General features: G+C 36.3%; 1 protein-coding gene across 5 annotated transcripts in view; it reads right to left on the bottom strand.

Moving 5' to 3' along the window:
- LOC106510026 (uncharacterized) overlaps positions 1–19,340 on the bottom strand; it is a 354,100-nt gene that overhangs the window by 318,540 nt on the left and 16,220 nt on the right. The window lies entirely within an intron of this gene.

Genomic DNA, 19,340 nt, shown 5'->3' with positions numbered 1-19,340 from the left:
TGAGAAGCCCCAGGGCAAACAAGAATCCAGGTGGGATAACAGCCCCGACCCTCAGTAAACAGGCTACCTAAAGACCCCTCAGGCACACAGCTGCCTCTAATCCCATCCAGAGACTAAGCCCCACCCACCAGAGGGATTAGAATCAGCTCCACCCACCAGTGGGCAGGCATCAGCCCCTCCCAAAAGGAAGCCTACAGCCAGTCCCCCATACTGACTTCAGCCACAAGGTGGGCAGACACCAGAAAGAAGAGAGGCTACAACTCTATTATCTGTAAAAAGATCACTACACACCAAAAACCTATAAAAATGAAAAGACAGAGAACTACAACTCAGATGAGGGAGAAAGAAAAAACCCCAGAAAATCAGCTAAGTGATCAGGAGATTCTCAGCCTCCAGGAAAAAGTCTTTAGACTGTTGGCAATAAACTGGAGGCAAAGATGGATGACTTACAGGAAATACTGACCAAAGAGATTCAAGATATAAAACTTAAGCAAGAAGAGATGCAAAATACAACAACTGAAATAAAAAATTCACTAGAAGCAGCTAACAGCAGAATACAGGAGGCAGAAGAACGAATAAGTGAGGTGGAGGACAGATTAGTAGAAATTATGGATGCAGAACAGAAAAGAGAAGAAAGATTGAAAAGAAATGAAGAGAGTCTCAGAGAACTCTGGGACAACATTAAATGCACCAACATCCATATTATAGGAGTGGCAGAAGGAGGAGAGAGAGAGAAGGGGACAGAAAAAATATTCCAAGAGATAATAGCCGAAAATTTCCCTAACATGGGAAAAGAACCACTCACTCAAATCCAGGAGGCACAATGAGTACCACATAAAATAAACCAAAGGAGGAATATCCCAAGACACATATAATCAACTGACCAAAATGAAAGACAGAGAAAATATTGAAAGCAGCTAGGGAAAAGAAACAAATAACATACAAGGCAACCTCAATAAGGTTAATGGCAGATTTTTCAGCAGAAACTCTGCAGGCCAGAAGGGAGTGGTATGATATACTCAACGTGATGAAAGGAAAAAACCTCCGACCAAGATTACTTTACCCAGCAAGACTCTCTTTCAGATTTGAGGGAGAAATCAAAACCTTCACAGATAAGCAAAAGCTGAGAGAATCCAGCAACACTAAACCAGCCTTACAACAAATACTAAAGGAACTTCTCTAGGCAGAAAAGAAAAGACAGCAACAGGAAACAATAATTCCACAAATGACAAGGCTCACCAGTAAAGGTATATATATAGTAAAGATACAAAATCATCCACACACAATTATGCCACCAAAATCAGAAATCATGAGAAGAGGTGGGTACAAATGCAGGACACTGGAGATGAACTTGCAATTAAGAGAACAACAACTTAAAACAGTCTCATATACATATAGACTCTTATATCAAATCTTCAGAATAACTGCAAACCAAAAATCTACAATTGATACACAAAGAAAAATCAACTCAAATACAGCACTAAAAGTAGTCATCAAACCACAAGAGGAGAGAACAAGAGAAGAAGGAAAGAAAAAAGAGCAACAAAAACAAATCCAAAGCAATTAATCAAATGGCAATAAGAACATACATATCAATAATTACCTTAAATGCTAAGGGACTAAACACTCCAACCAAAAGACATAGACTGTCTGAATGGATACAAAAACAAGACCCATATATATGCTGTCTTCAAGATACCCACTTCACTTCTAGGGACATATACAAATTGAAAGTGAATACAAATTCATAAGAAGAAAATATTCCATACAATTGGGGATCAAAAGAAAGCTGGAGTAGCAATACTCATACCAAAAAAATAGACTTTGAAGAATATTTTAAGGGACAAAGAAGGACATTACATAATGATCAAAGGATCAATCCAAGAAGATGATATAACAATCTTAAATATCTATGCACCCAACACAGGTTCACCACAATATATAAGGCAACTGCTAACAACCTTAAAAGGACAAATCGACAATAACACAATCATAGCGGGGGACTTTAACACCCCACTTACAGCAATGGGCAGATCAACCAGACAGAAAATCAATAAGGAAACACATACCCTGAATGATGCATTAAACCAGATGGACTTAATAGACATTCCATCCAAAAGCAACAGAATACACATTCTTCTCAAGTGCACATGGAACATTCTCTAAGACTGATCACATCCTGGCCTACAAATCCAACCTCAGTAACTTTAAGAAAATTGAAATCATATCAAGCATCTTTTCCGATCCCAACACTATACAACTGGAAATCAACAACAAGAAAGAAACTTCAAAAAACACAAACACGTGGAGACTAAACAACATGCTACTAAACAACCAATGGATCACTGAAGAAATCAAAGAGGAAATGAAAAAATAACTAGAAGCAAATGACAACAAAGATACAACACTCCAAAACCTATGGGATGCAGCAAAAGCCATTCTAAGAGGAAAGATTATAACAATACAAGCTCACCTCAGGAAATAAGGAAAAGCTCAAATAAACAAGCTATCTTTACATCTAAAGCAGCTCGAGAGAGAACAGACAAGCCCTAAAGTTAGTAGAAGGAAATAAATCATAAAGATCAGAGCAGAAATCAATGAAATAGAAACAAAGAAAACTATAGAAAAGATCAATGAAATGAAAAGCTGGTTCTTTGAAAAGATCAACTAAATTGATAAACCTTTAACCAGACTTATCAAGAAAAAAAGAGAGAGGACTCAAATCAATAAAATTAAAATGAAAAAGGAGAAGTTACAATGGACATCACAGAAATACAAAGGATCATAAGAGACTACTATATGCAACTATACGTCAATAAAATGGAAAACCTAGAAGAAATGGACAAATTCTTAGAAAAGTACAATCTTACAAGACTAAACCAAGATGAAATAGAAAAGATGAATGGACCAATCACAAGAGCTGAAATTGAACTTAGATTAAAAAACTTCCAACAAACAAAAGTCCAGGACCAGATGGCTACACAGGTGAATTCTATCAAACATTGAGAAGAACTAACACCTATCCTTCTGAAACTATCTCAAAAAATTGCAGAGGAAAGGATACTCCCAAACTCATTCTATGAGGCCACCATCACCCTTATACCAAAACCAGACAAAGATACAACAAAACAAGGAAAACTGTAGGCTGATGAACATAGATGCAAAAATCCTCAACAAAATACTAGCAAACCGCATCCATCTATCATTAAAAGGATTGTATATCATGATCAAGTGGGATTTATCTCTGGGAGGCAAGGGTTCTTCAGTATCTGTAAATCCATCAGTGTGATACATCATATTAACAAACTGAAGAATAAAAATCATATGATCCTCTCAATAGACACCGAAAAAGCCTTTGACAAAATCCAACACCCAATTCTGATAAAAACCCTTCATAAAGTGGGCATAGAAGAAACCTATCTCAATATAATAAAGGCCATATATGACAAACCCACAGCTAACATCATTCTCAATGGGGAAAAGTGGAAAGAATTCCTACTGAGATCAGGAACAAGACAAGGATGTCCACTCTCACCACTACTATTCAACATAGTTTTGGAAGTCCTAGCCACAGCAATCAGAGAAGTCAAGGAGATAAAAGGAATCCAAACTGGAAAGGAAGAAGTAAAACTATCACTATTTGCAGATGACATGATACTATACCTAGAGAGTCCTAAAGAAAAAAGGCCAGACTGAACTTCTTTGCAGAACAGATGCTGACTCACAGACATTGAAAAACTTATGCGGAGTTCCCGTCATGGTGCAGTGGTTAACAAATCCGACTAGGAACCATGAGGTTGCGGGTTCGATCCCTGCCCTTGCTCAGTGGGTTAACGATCTGGCATTGCCGTGAGCTGTGGTGTAGGTCGCAGACATGGCTCGGATCCCGCGTTACTGTGGCTGTGGCATAGGCTGGCAGCTACACCTCTGATTCGACCCCTAGCCTGGGCACCTCCATATGCCGTGGGAGCGGCCCAAGAAATGGCAAAAAGACAAAAAAAAAAAAAAAGAAAGAAAAGAAAAGAAAAACTTATGGTCTCCAGAGGAGACAGTTTGGGGAGTGGGGGGATGTGCCTGGGTTATGGGATGGAAATCCTGTGAAATTGGACTGTTATAATCATTATACAACTACAGATGTGATAAATTCATTTGAGTAATAAAAAAAGGACCACTCAACTTCACTCAAAAAGCAGTGTCAATTAAGGAAGAAGCAAAATAGTATTTTTCACCAGAGAGCGACAATGTCAAAATCTGATGATGGCACAAGCACTGCCAAGACTTAAGGAAAGAGGCATTCAGAGAGCTGTTGCGGGCATGCCTCTCTGGAAGGCAGAGTGGAACCATCCATCCATATGAATACAAGCTCCACTGACAAGAGGAAGGATGACCTACATCTGGATATAACCAGACCCTTGCACACCAGTCAACCACCTAATAAGTCAGAGATGCGTGAAGGGATGGGTAAATAAATTTATGGCTCTCTCTAAGATGTATTGGTTAAAAATCTAAGTTCAGAACATAGAGTATAATATGATTGGATGTACATCAATTAAAACATTTAAAAACATCAAAAAACATTAATACACTAGGAGCTGTTGACGGTGATTATATAAGATTTTATATTCTTATGGGCTGATTTAAATTTTTTTTTTTTTGGCCAGGCAGCAATATGGTTTTTGTAATATCATTTTATTTTTTAATAGTTTAATGTATTAATTTAAATGTGAAAAAAAATAACTCTAGGAGTTCCCACTGTGACTCAGTGGTAACAAGTCCAACTAGTATCTATGAGGATGTGAATTGATTGCTGGCCTCACTCAGTGGGTTAAAGGATCCAGCATTGCTATGAGCTGTGGTGTAGGTCACAGACACAGCTTGGATCCTGCATTACTGTGGCTATGGCATAGGCTGGCAGTTGCAGCTCTGATACAACCCCTAGCCTGGGAACTTTCATATGTCATGGGTGCAGCCATAAAAAGGAAATAAATAAGTAATTAAATAAATAACTCTAGAGGCAGCAAAGAAAAATAGTTACATATAAGATAAACTCCATAAGGCTATCAGTTGATTTTTCAGCATAAACATTGCAGACCACTGGGGAGTGGCATGATAAACTGAAAGTGCTGGGTATTAAAAGCAAGGTTACCCAGCAAGGTTATTATTCAGAATTGAAGAGGAGATAAAGAACTTTCAGACAAGCAAAAGCTAAAACATTTAATCAATAATATACCAATCTTACAAGAAGTTAAAAAGTATTATTTTTAAATGAAAAGAAAAGGTTACAAGAAAAAATAAGTAATTATAGGAAAAGAAAAATCCTGCCGGTAAAGGCTATGGATCAACCACTTAAATTAGCTAGTACAAAGATTCAGAAACAAAAATTAAAAATCAACTAGAAAAACTATAAGGGATAGCCATAAAGATATAAATAAAAACACAAAACATGGGTGGGGGAATTGAAATGTAGAGTTAATAAAAAGGCAATAAGTACATACTTATCAATAATTCCTTTAAATTTTAAATTTCTTTCTTTTTTTTTTTTTTGGCTGCACCAATAGCATATGGAAGTTCCTAGGCCAGGAATCAAATGCAAGCCACTGCTGTGATCTACAGCAACACCAGATCCTTAACCCACTGTGACACCTGGGATCAAACCCACACTGCCACAAAGACAATGCTGAATCCTTAACCCGCTGTGCCACAGTGGGAACTCCAATGATCACTTTAAATGTTAATGGACTAAGTGTCCAGTCAAAAGACACAGGGTGGCTGATTGGATAAAAAAAAAAATAAGACCTATCTATATGCTACTACAAGATACTTACATCTGAGCTAAAGACACATAGACTGAAAGTGAAGGAATGGAAAAAGATATTCTATGCAAATGGAAACAAAGAGAAAGCTGGGGAGGAATACTCACATCAGACAAAACAGTCTTTAAAACAAAGTCTATAATGAAAGACAAAGGAGGGCATTATAAAATGATAAAGAATAATAAAGAAGATATTGGAGAACAGTTTGGAGATACCTTAGAAATCTATACATAGAACTTCCATATGACCCCGCAATCACACTCTTGGGCATCTATCCGGACAAAACTCTACTTAAAAGAGACACGTGCACCTGCATATTCATTGCAGCACTATTCACAATAGCCAGGACATGGAAACAACCCAAATGTCCATCAACAGATGATTGGATTCGGAAGAGGTGGTATATATACACAATGGAATACTACTCAGCCATAAAAAAGAATGACATAATGCCATTTGCAGCAACATGGATGGAACTAGAGAATCTCATACTGAGTGAAATGAGCCAGAAAGACAAAGACAAATACCATATGATATCACTTATAACTGGAATCTAATATCCAGCACAAATGAACATCTCCTCAGAAAAGAAAATCATGGACTTGGAGAAGAGACTTGTGGTTGCCTGATGGGAGGGGGAGGGAGTGGGAGGGATCGGGAGCTTGGGGTTATCAGACACAACTTAGAATAGATTTACAAGGAGATCCTGCTGAGTAGCATTGAGAACTTTGTCTAGATACTCATGTTGTAACAGAAGAAAGGGTGGGGGAAAAAATGTAATTGTAATGTATACATGTAAGGATAACCTGACCCCCTTGCTGTACAGTGGGAAAATAAAAAAATTATAAAAAAAGAAGACATAAGTAATAATCCATAGGGGAGAGCAGCAAAATAAATAACAGCTATTACTTCTATAATAAATTATGAATTATGAATAATAATTTTTCCCCACAAAAAAAAGAAGATATAATGTTCATAAACATATGTGTACCTAATATAGGAGCACCTAAGTATATAAAGCAAACATTAACAAACATAAAGGGAGAAATTGACAATAATAGAATAATAATAGGGGACTTTAATACCCCACTTACATCAATGGACAGATCATCCAGACATAAAATCAATAAGGAAATACAGGCCTTAGTAGACCAGTTGGACTTAGTAGATCCATCCCAAACCAGCAGAATACACATTCTTTCAAAGGCACATGGAGGGTTCTCCAGGATAGACCATGTACTAGGCCACAAAACAAGTCTTAACAAACTTAAAAAGACAGAAATTATATCAAACATCCTTTTGACCACAATGGTGTGAAATTAGAAACCAATTAAAAAAAGAAAAATGGGGATAATACAATCACATGGAGGAAAAACAACATGCTAATATAAAAAGCCAATCTGTCTATGAAAAAAAATCAAAGAAATCAGAAAACAAACTTAAAGCCAATTAGAATAAAAACATAACCTTCCAAAATCTATGTGATACAGCAAAACTAATTCTAAGAGAGAAGCTTATACTGATACAGACCTACATTATGAAACAAGAAAAAAGTCTCAAATAAACCACCTAACCTACCATCTAAAGGAGTTAGAAAAAAAGAACAAAGAGCAAACCAGCAGAAGGAAGGAGATAGTAAAGATCAGAGCAAATAAATAAGAGATAAGAAAATGACCTAGAAAAGATCAATGAAACCAAGAACTGGTGTTTTAGAAAGATATACAAAATTGATAAGCCATTAGCCAGGCTCATTTTAAAAAGGGAAAGGGGGAGTTCCCATTGTGGGTCAGTGGGAAAGGAACCCAATTAGTATCCATTAGAACACAGGTTAGATCCCTGGCCATGCTCAGTGGCTTAAAGTTCCAGAATTCCTGTGATCTGTGGTATAGGTTGCAGACATGGCTTTGATCTGTCATTGCTGTGACTGTGGCATAGGCTAGCAACTGCAGCTCTAACTTGACCTCTAGTACAGGAAGTTCCATGTGCCCTGAGTGTGGCCCTGAAAAGACAAAAAAAAAAAAAAAAAGGAAAGGATCCAAATGAACAAATAAGAAAAAAAATAGGAAAAGTTATAATCAATATCACAAAAATACAAACAATCATAAGAGAATACTATGAACAGTTATATGCTAGCAAACTAGACAACTTAGAAGAAACAGATAAATTCCTAGAACTATATAATCTTCCAAGACTGAATCAGAAAGAAACAGATAATCTTAAAAGACCAGTTACTAGTATTGAAGTTAAATATGTGATCAAAAAACTCCCAACAAATACAAGTTCAGGACTAGACAGCTTCACAGGGGAATTCTACCAAACATATAAAGACCAATTAATAACTATTCTTCTCAAGCTACTCCAAAAAAATAAAAAATAAAGAGGAAAGACTCTCAAGTTTATTCTATGATGTCATTTTTACTGTGATACCAAAACCAGACAAAGATATTACAAAAAAAGGAGGAGGAGGAGGAAATTGGAAATTACAGGTCAATATCTGATGAATATAGATGAAAGTGTCTTCAACAAAATATGAGCAAACCAAACCAACAACACACAAATAGGTTCACACACCATGGATATAAAAATGGTTCAATATCTGCAAATCAATCAATGTGATACATCACATTAACAAAAGGAAAGATAAGTATCACATAATCATCTCAATAGATGCAGAAAAAGCATCTGATAAAATTAAACACTCCTTCATGATAAAAACACTCAATAAAATAGGTATGGAGGGACCATATCCCAAGATAATAAAAGCCATATATGAAAACACCACAGCTAACATCATACTCAATGGAGAAAGGCTGAAAGCATTTCCTTGAAGTTCTGGAAAAAGACAAGCATCCCCATTCTCTCCACTTTATTAAACATTGAATTGAAACTCCTGGCCACAGCAATCAGTTAAGAAAAAGAAACAAAAGGCATCCAAAATGGGAAGGCAAGAAAATATAGTAAAACTGTCATTATTTGCAGATGACATGATACTATATACAGAAAACACTAAAGTCTCCACCATGAAAATATCAGAACCAATAATGAATTCAGTAAAGTTCCAGGATATAAAATTAATATACAGAAAGCTGCTGCTTTTCTGTACACTAATAATGAACTATTAGAAAGAGAAACCAAGAAAACAATCCCATTTATAAACATATCAAAAAGAATAAAATACCTAGGAATAAACTTAACCAAGGAAGTGAAAGATCTGTACTCTGAAAAGTATGAGACACTGATGAAAGAAATTAAAGACAATACAAGAAAAAGAAATATATCCCATGTTCATGGACTGAAAGAATTGATATTGTTAAAATGTCCATAATACCCAAAGCCATCAATGTAATCCCTATCAAAATATCCATGACACATTTCATATAAGTAGAACAAATAATCTTAAAATGTGCATGGGAACAGAGAAGAAACCAAGTAGCCAAAAAACCTTGGGAAAAAAGAATAGCTGGAAGCATCATGCTCCCTGACTTCAGAATATACTACAAAGCTACAGTGATGAAAATAGTATGGTATTGGCACAAAATAGGACACACAGCTCAAGGAAACAATATAGAGAGCTTAGAAATAAACCCATGAACATGTGGTAAATTACTCTAAGACAAAGGAGGCAAAAATACACAATGGGGAAAAGACAGTTTCTTCAATACGCAGTGATGGAAAAACTGGAGAGCTATTATATAAAAAAAATAAACTTAGAACATTTCCTCATACTATATACAAAAATAAACCCTAAATAAATTAAGGACTTAAATTAAAGCCGTAAAATTCCAGAAGAAAACATAGGTATTATACTCTTTGACGTAAGTCTTAAAATTTTTAAATTTTTTTGGATCTGGCTCTTCAGGCAAGGAATACAAAAGCAAAACTAAACAAATGGGACCTAATTAAACTTAAAAGGTTTTCCACAGCAAAGTAAACCATCAATAAAATGAAAAGGCTGCCTCCTGAAAGGGAGAAGACATTTGTAAGTGGCATGTCTGATAAGGGGTTAATATTCAAAATACATTGAGGTCATATAACTCAATACTAAAAAAACAATTAAAATAGACAGCACCTGAGTAGATTTTATTTGAAAGAAGACATAGAGATGGCATATATATATATATATATGTCATCTCAATAGATACAGAAAAAGTTTTTGACAAAATTCAATATCCATTTATGATAGAAAATATTCCAAACTGGGCATAGAGGGAATATACTTCAACATAATAAATACCATATACAACAAACCCAGAGCTAAAATCACATTCAATAGTGAAAAGAAGAAAGCATTTCCTCTAAGATCAGAGCAAGACAAGGGTGCCAACTCTCACTGTTTTTCTTTGACATAGTTTTGGAAGTCCTAGCCACAGCAATCAGAGAAGAAGAAGAAGTAAAAGGAATCCAAAATGGAAAGAAAGAAGTAAAACTGTCACTGTTTGCAGATGGCATGATAGTATCCATAGAAAGTCCTGAAGAAAACTACTAGAGCTCATCGATGAATCTGGTAAAGTTAAAGGATAAAAACTAAAATTGAGTTTCTATAAACCAGTCCTGGGAGTTCCCATCATGGCTCAACAGAAACAAATCTGATTAGTATCCATGAGAACACAGGTTAGATCCCTGGCCTTGATCTGTGGGTTAAGGATCTGGCATTGCCATGAGCTGTGGTGTAGGTCACAGATGTGTCTTGGATCTCCTGTTGCTGTGGCTCTGGTGTAGGCTGGCGGACACAGCTCTGATTCAACCCCTAGCCTGGGAACTTCCATATGCTTCAGGTGCGGCCCTAAAAAGACAAAAAAAGAAAACTTAAATAAACCAATCCTCAAACTCATCCAAAAGGGTGAAGAGAAGGGAACAACCCCATAGTCATTCCATGAAGCCACTCTTACTCTGATACTAAAACCAGATAAAGACACTACCAAAAGAAGAAAATTATAGTCCAATAGCTTTGATGAATACAAATTTTCTCAACAAAATATTAGCAAATGGAATCCAATAACACATAAAAAAGATTATATACCACAATCAAGTTGGATTCATCCTAGTGTCACAAGGATGGTTCAACATACATAAATCAGGGTAATACACCACAACAAAAGCAAAGTCAAAAACCACATGATCATCTCAGTAGATGCAGGAAAAACATTTGATAAAATTCAAATGCAGTCATGATAAAAAAAAAAAAAACCTCTCACCAAAGTGGGCATAGAGAGAACATAATATAATAAAAGCTGTTTATGACAATCCCACAGCCAACATAATACTCAATGATGAAAAGCTGAAAGTCTTCCTACTAAATTCTGGAATAAGACAAGAATGCCTAATCTCATCATTTCTATCCAACATAGTACTGGAAGTCCTAGCCACAGAAATCAGACAAGAGGAAATAAAAGGTATCCAAATTGGTAGGGAAGAGGTAAAATTGTCACTATATGCAGATGCCATGATACTATATATAGAAAACCCTAAAGACTCCACACAAAAACTACTACAACTGATAAATTCAGTAAGGCAGCAGGATACAAAAGTAACATACACAAATCTGTTGCATTTATTTACACTAACAATGAAATATCAGAAATGGAAACTTACCAAAAAAGCAATCCCTTTTAAAATCATATCAAAAAAATAAAACACTTAGGAATAAAACTGACCAAGGAGGTAAAAGTCTTATAAAAACTGAAGATGATTCAAAGAATGGAAAGATACACGTCATTCTTAGATTGGAAGAAATAATATTATTAAAATGGCCATACTACCCAAAAAAATCTTCAGATTTAATGAGATTCATACCAAATTACCCAGGACACTTTTCATAGAACTACAACAAATAATGCAAAAATTTATATGGAACTACAAAAGACCCAGGATTGCCAAATCGATCCTGAGGAAAAAGAATTAAGTTGAATGCATAAGCCACCCAGACATCAAATAATACTACAAAACTACAGTAATCAAAATAATGTGGTATTGGAAAAAAAAGACATATGGATCAATGGAACAGAATAGAGAGGCCAGACATAAACCTACACACCTACAGTCAATTAATCTTCAGCAAAGGAGGAAAGGATATACAATGGCAAAAAGATAGTCTCTTCAGCAAACGGTATTGGGAAAACTGGATAGCCAAATGCAAATCACTGAAGTTGGAACACTCCCTCATACCATACAAAAAATAAACTCAAAATGGCTTGAAGATTTAATTACAAGACCTGACACCATAAAACTCATAGAAGGGAACACAGACAAAACATTCTCTGACATAAATCTTAGCAATGTTTTCTTAGGTCAGTCTCCCAAGGCAATAGAAATAAAAGCAAAAATAAACAAATGGGACCTAATCAAACATAGAAGCTTTTGCATAGCAAAGGAAAACATAAACAAATGAAAAGACAACCTATGGACTAGGAGAACATATTTGCAAACAATGTGACTGACCGACAAGGGCTTAATTTTGAAAATATTACAAAGAGCTCATACAACCCAATAACAAAAAACAAACAACCCAATCAAAAAATGAGCAGAAGATCCTCATTTCTCCAAAGAAGACATACAAATGCCCAAAAAGCACATAAAAAGATGATCCACATCACTAATTCAAAAAGAAATAAAATCAAAATAACAATTAGGTATCAACCACACCAGTCAGAATGACCATCATTGAAGTCTATAAATAATAAGTACTGGAGAAGAGTTCCCACTGTGGCTCAGTGAGTTAAGATCCCGACTAGCATCCATGAGGTTGTAGGTTCAATCCCTAGCCTTGCTCAGTGGGTTAAGAATCCAGCTTTGCCACAAGCTGTGGTGTAGGTCACGGATGCGGCTCAGATCTAGCATTGCTATGGCTGTGGGTAGGCTGGCAATTGAAGCTCTAATTCAACCCCTAGCTCCAGAAACTTCCATAAGCCATGGGTGCAGCCCTAAAAATAAATAAATAAATAAATAAATAAATAAATAAATAAATAAATAAATAAATACTGGAGAGGGTGAGGAAAAATGGGAACCCTCCTATACTGTTGGTGGCACCATGGAAAACAGTATGGAGTTACCTTAAAAATCTAAAAGTAGAGTTACTATATGACCTAACAATCCCACTCCTGGGCATGTATCTGGAGAAAACTTTAATTCAAAAATATACATGTCCCTAAACAAAATGAAAAGACAACCCACAGAATGGGAGAAAATATTTACAAATTAATCGACTGACAAGGGATTAATCTCCAAAATTTATAAACACCTTCTGCAGCTCAACACCAAAAAAACAAACCCCATCAAAAAATTGGCAGAAGATCTAAATGTACAATTCTTCAAAGAAGACACACAGATAGCCAAAAAAACACATGAAAAGATATTCAACATCACTAATTATTAGAGAAATGCAAATCAAAACCACTATGAGGTTCCACCTTACACTGGCCTGAATGGCCATCATCAAAAAGTCTACAAACAATAAATGCTGGAGAGGGTGCAGAGAAAAGGAAACCCTATTACACTGTTGATGGGAATGTAATTTGGTGCAACCACTGTGGAAAATAGTATAGAGATTCCTCAGAAAACTAAAAATACAAAGACCATTTGAAACAACCTAAATGCCCATTGACAGAGGAGTGGATCAAGAAGATGTGGTACATGTACACAATGGAATATTACTCAGCCATTAAAAGTAATTAAATAATGGCCTTTGCAGCAACATGGATGGACATAAAAATTACCATGCTAAGTGAAGTCAGTCAGACAGTTAGACACCAACATCAAATGCTATCACTTACATGTGGAATCTAAAAAAAGGACACAATGAACTTCTTTGCAGAACAGATACTGACTCACAGGCTTTGAAAAACTTATGTTTTCCATATGAGACAGGTTGTGGTGTGGGGAGATGTGCCAGGGGTTTGGGATGGAAATGCTATAAAATTGGGTTGTGATGATCATTGTACAACTATAAATGCAATAAAATTCATTGAGTAATTTTAAAAAAAGATACATGGGCTCCCTTGTTCATAGAAGCACTATTTATGAATAGCCAAGAGATGGAAACAACCTAAACATTCATTGATAGATAAATGGTTAAAGAAGATGTGTTTTATATATATATATATATATATATATATATATATAATGGAATATCCGTCAGCCATAAAAGAACAATGAGATTTTGCCATCCGCAGTAACATGGATGGACCTAGAGATTATCATCATACTAAATGAAGTAAGTCAGAGAAAGACTAATATTGTATGATATCACTTATATGTGAAATCTAAAATATGACACAAATGAACTTATTTACAAACTAGAAACATACTTACAGACATAGAAAAAAAACTTATGGTTACCAAAGGGAGAAGGAGGAGAGGGATAAATTAGGAATTTCAGATTAGCAGATATAAAATACTATATATAAAATAGATAAGTAACAAAGTCCTATTTTACAGCACAGGGAACTATATTCAATATCTTGTAACAACCTATAATGGAAAAGAATACGAAAAACACATATATTCAGTTTTTATATATTATATAATTTTAAATCTTATATAAATGAATCATTTTGTACAACAGAAACTAACGCAACATTGTAAGTCAACTATACTTCAATAAAACTTTTATAAAATAATAAAATAAAAAAGATACAAGGATATAACATACAGCAAGGGAATACAAATACTATTTTATAATAATTTTAAATGAAATATAATCTACAAAAATATAGAATCACTATGTTGTACACCTGAAGCTAATATAATACAGTGAATCAACTATATTTCAATAAAAATAACTTTTATAATAAAAAAAGTATTTACCAAAAGAAAATTTGAGAACAAATTAGAAATACGTCCATGATAACACAGTGGCCCATAGATTTGTCAAGTCATCCAATTTAGCAGAGAGTTGTTTGAGGAGCCTAGATATTGTGTAGAAGAGGGACTTAACAGAGCAGATCAAGGAACCAGATCTGGAAAGTCAGTGGAATGATTGACAGTGATGTCATCAGTGCTGTGAAGTGCAGATTAGTATGGAGTTTGGGCAGCCACTTTGGATTAAGCAAGAAGAATAGACCCTGCCAACAGTGCAGAAAGGGGACGAGATGGTGGGGGAATTCATTGCCTGTTCATCTCAAGATGCCCATCTTGGCCTCCCCCAAGCTCTTTGTTTACCAATACAGTTTGTGTCTAATTTCAGAAGAGTTCTTAGGAATGTGAGTTCGGAATCCACTAATGTCCTACATAGAAATAGAAAGGTGAACTAATTCCCTAGATGTCTTCTCTCAAAGACTCTATCATCTAGCAATAGTTTCTGGGCATGCATTGTTGAAAAATGCAGCATAGTGTCTGTACACAAGCAGTCTACATACTAGCAGGACTAGAGAGACACAAATTAAACTCATTACCGAGACAAGCATTTACTTACAATTGTGATCAAATGTTATGAGAGAAGTATGGGCTATCAGTTAAAGAGTGATCAACAGCAGATCTGAATTTTCTAGGCTATCTTTAAAAAGTAATATAAATTTTATAGTAATAACAAAGCAATAAATATGTGAGAATTTTTCAAGAAAATAGAATTTTGAGGTGAGCTCTTTTTCTGCTTTTTTTGTTGTTTTCTGGGTTTTTTTGTTTTGGGAAGTTAGGTTTTTTTGGTGGGGTGGGCACAACTACAGCATACAGAAGTTCTCAGGCTAGGGATCAAACTCAAGCCACGGCAGTAACAATGCCAGATCCTTAACCTGCTCAGCTATGAGGGAACTCCCAGAAGTGCTCTTATTTATTTATTTATTTGCTTTATAGGGTTGCATCCATTGCATATGGAAGATTCCAAACTAGGGGTCTAATCAAAGCTATAGCTGCCATCCTACACCAGCCATGGCAACTCAGGATCCGAGCTGCATCTGCAACCTACACCACAACTCATGGCAACACCAGATTCTTGACACACTGAGCAAGGGCAGGGATCGAACCCACATCCTCGTGGATACTAGTCAGATTTGTTTCAGCTGCACCACTACAGGAACTCCTAAGACATGCTCTTTATTTTTTTTTTCTGGGAAATGTAGTTTTTTTTATTATATTTCCAAAGGAAGGGAAGACTCATCCCTGAGACTTTTGACACTGATGAGAAAGTTGACAGCAGGCTATTGTCTGTTTCGGTGCCCATCTGCTGAAGGTTAGGGTGTGTTCCTGGCCATTTCTGTCAAAGGTTTCCTGGAGGAGGTAGTCCCTCTTACACAACAAGACTGAGGAGATCAAGAAGGCTTGGTGGTCCCTAGGAAGAGGAAATGCAAGGCAGTTGGGCTGCCTCAACAGTCATCTTATGCTAAATCTAACCCCTGGAAGAAGAGGTGTCCCCATTCCCACACCCTCCCTCTTACTCAACCACCAGAGAATGTGGGGAGCATACACTGTATCAGCATGTTTCTTTTCTTTTCTTTTCTTTTCTTTTCTTTTCTTTTCTTTGCATTTTGCTTTTTAGGGCTGCCCCCAAGGCACAAGAAGGTTCCTAGGCTAGGGGTCAAATTGGAGCTGTGGTCACCAGCCTATGCCAGGGCCACACCAACAGATCCAAGCTGCATCTGGGACCTATACCACAGCTCACAGCAATGCCAGATCCTTAACCCACTGAGCGAGGCCAGGGATCAAACCTGCAAATTCATAGTTCCTAGTCGGATTTGTTTCCTATGAGCCATAATGGGAACTCCAAGCACCTTTGTTTCTGTTCCAAGTGCATTCCTCTCCATCATCAAGTGAGTTCACATCCTCTTCCTGGAGGCTTGTGCACTAGGGGCTGATGCCAACTCACCGATCCAATTAGGAAGGGTTTCTTGGGAGAAGGGGACTTCCTGGAGCTGCTGCTGGTCCATGTCTTTGTTGATGGGGTCTGGAGGAGGAGATGGAGATGGAGAAAGGAGTTGGGCTGGTCTGGTAGGACCTGAGCCACGTCCAGGAGCAGCACTGTCAGCCTGGGCAAAGCTGAGGCCAGAGCTCGGTCAACATGCTCTTTTTTAAATTATGGAAATAATCATTTCTTTTTCTATGATAGTATGACATCATCTAAATAAGAAGTAAATGTTTTGAAAAAGTATTGAAATGTTTCAATTACTTCCAGAATATAGATCTGAACACATACTGATTAAAGACAAATTAGTCAGAATTCTATCTCAGGGAATTCCCATTGTGGCTCAGTGGTTTAAGAACCAGAACAATATCCATGAGAATGCAAATTCAACCCCTGGCCTCACTCAGTGGATTAAGGATCTGGCATTGCTGCAAGCTGTGACATAGGTCGCAGATGCAGCTTGAATCCTGCATTTGCTGCAGCATAGGCCAGCAGCTTCAACCCCTAGCCTGGGAACTTCCATATGCTGCAGGTGAGGCCTCAAAAAGAGGAAGAAAAAAAAAGAATTTTGTTTATGAATTGTTTAGACACATTCTAAGTCATTCTGAAAAATGACTGAACTTTTTACTCCATGGTATCTGTCATATAAACACTGTCTCTATTAGATTCTGCTAAAAATCACAATGAGAAGTATTTCCAAAAACTAGTGATCTGAAGAGACACTGCTTTTTCATCTCATTATGCTATGCCTGTGAGTATATTAAACCACATAAAAGTGTCTTTAGTACAAATACAGTGTGTTATCTCAAACAGGCTATTTTAGAATTTTACTACTTTAGGTCAAAAGTATAAGAGCACAACGAGCTATGATTTAACCCAGCTTTTTGACTATGAAATTCTACTGTTATCTTTTTTAGATAGACATATTATTTCAGTGACTATCATAACTAAAAGTCAAAAGAGATGCTTTCAACTCTTCTCAGCAGGCTAGCTATTCCCAAAACTATCTTGAGATAACACTTCAATAAGGACTTCGAAGTTTTCAGCTTCGAGTGATGTCTAGCTGTTCCTCAGAAAACTGGCTGATTCCAAGTCTTGAGAAGGGAAGGTACAAGGTGGTCCCGGGACATTTTGTGTCCGAATCCAGGGAACATTTAAGAAAAATAGGAATATTTCAAAACAGGAGCCAGGTGGAAGGGATTCTACCTACCAGCTCTTGGATATTGGACTGACAAAAAGAATAATGGCTGTAATCACTTGTAATACATTGACTAAGCAAAAATATCTGTGAAGACTCTGAAAAACTCATACCAACACTGAAAACATATTAAAAAATACATATGGGAAGAACTATGAAGATAAAATGTGAAATACAATTGGTTGATAACACAAGATTATCCATTTGAGAAGGTAATCTTCCAGTCAAAGGACAAAAAACTTTACAACGTAAGCCCAAAATATATTAGTTTGAATGTTTTAAAATTTCACCAGAAAAAAATGATAATTTATATCTAATTTTATTATTTTAAAGTTAATGTGACCAGGAAATAAAATCAATGGGCCATGAGTAGAATATAACTATTGTCTTCATATTGATGAGTGATAATATTTAATACGAAACAATTGCTATTGGTTAACATTCATTGAGCACTTTCTATTTTCTTGGAGTTGTGAAAATGGTCTTACATATATGCTTTCATTTAATCTTCAAGGCAACATATGAGGTGGGCACCATTACTGTCTTCCTTTTTCAAAGGAGGAAAGCTAGGAATCTGTAAAATGAGGAAATGTATAAATAGAAATAACAGTGGCATTAATTGTTGTTGCAACAGCTACTTCACAGGATTATTATGAGCATTAGAGAAAATAACATAATGTAATAAAAACTGTAAAGACTTCCAGGTAAAAGTGATAGGATAAAGTTAATTCATAGAATCTTTACCCTCCAATATTGGGCAAAATAAATAAATAATTAAAGGTTGCAAAAGCAAACCGACAAATTACAAGCAAATGGAAAGCATAGTAAAGGAGAGCAACATTGAAAAGCTTCTGCCAAGACTGGATCATACTCCCATACCTTCTTCCTAGGAATGATTATGAGGGAAAATATTGAGTTCAATGAAATTCTAGGACTTCTCCCTTTATCCTCAAATTTCTAGAGAAATTAGACAAGAAAGTAAGTAGACAGCTCAAACATCAAGGAAAACTAATCAGATTAGAGTTTGCTATTTCTCATTCAGGATCTGCCCAGAAGCTAGAAACTGCTTGCACATTAAAATCATCTGGGAAGGTTTTAAAGCAATCAGCTACCAGGCTGCATTCCATATAAATTAAATTAAATTTTTTATTGGTAGTACACAGGCATTGTTTTTTTTTATTTTTATTTTTTTGCTTTTTAGGGCTGCACATGTGGCATATGGAGGCCCCCAAGCTTGGGGCCAAATTGGAGCTATGGCTGCCAGCCCATGCCACAGCCTCAGCAATTCCGGATCCCCAACCCACTGAGCAAGACCAGGGATCAAACCCACAACCTCATGGTTCCTGGTTGGATTCATTTCCTCTGCACCACAACAGGAACTCCCAGGCACTGGTGTTTTTTAAAGCCTCTCAGGGAGTTCCCATTGTGGTTCAAAGGAGGTAAAGCAGCTGACTAATATCCATGACGATGTGGGTTCAATCCTTGGCCTTGTTCAGTG

The sequence above is a fragment of the Sus scrofa genome, chromosome 4 (genome assembly GCF_054392235.1).
Source record: "Sus scrofa isolate SSC_HxYL_T2T_F1_AM1 chromosome 4, Sscrofa_HxYL_maternal_Yorkshire_Landrace_v2.0, whole genome shotgun sequence".
Taxonomy (NCBI): domain Eukaryota; kingdom Metazoa; phylum Chordata; class Mammalia; order Artiodactyla; family Suidae; genus Sus; species Sus scrofa.
The sequence above is the reverse complement of the archived record's forward strand: the minus strand, read 5'-3'. Positions and strand labels throughout refer to the sequence as shown.